Genomic DNA, 364 nt, shown 5'->3' with positions numbered 1-364 from the left:
AATTTACAGACCAAACTAATAGAAAATATTCAGCATCTTATTTGGTAATAAAACTTTCAGAACCAAAAGGTTAACTGAACAAAACAAGTATAAACTAAATGTACTTAATCTCATTGTTCTCTACCAGTAGTGACTTCAAAGAGGATCATCCTACTGGGAAAAACTGGAGCTGGGAAAAGCAGCCTGGCTAACACCATATTTGGAGAGAAATTATTCACCATAAACAATTCTCCCAAATCTGGAACAAGTGAATGTCAAGCAAAAACCAAATCCGTCAACGAAAGAAGCATCACTTTGATCGACGCTCCTGGTTTCTTTAATGCAGAAAGGTCCGAGGAGCATTTGAAGCCTGATATAGTGAGGT

At 37.1% G+C, this 364-nt stretch overlaps 1 pseudogene; it reads left to right on the top strand.

Annotated features, from left to right (window-relative positions):
• Window positions 1–364, top strand: part of LOC118338477 — a 4,377-nt pseudogene that overhangs the window by 399 nt on the left and 3,614 nt on the right.

The sequence above is a fragment of the Morone saxatilis genome, unplaced genomic scaffold (genome assembly GCF_004916995.1).
Source record: "Morone saxatilis isolate NCDOM2014 unplaced genomic scaffold, NCSU_SB_2.0 Contig4, whole genome shotgun sequence".
Taxonomy (NCBI): domain Eukaryota; kingdom Metazoa; phylum Chordata; class Actinopteri; family Moronidae; genus Morone; species Morone saxatilis.
This window is presented reverse-complemented; position numbering and strand designations above follow the sequence as displayed.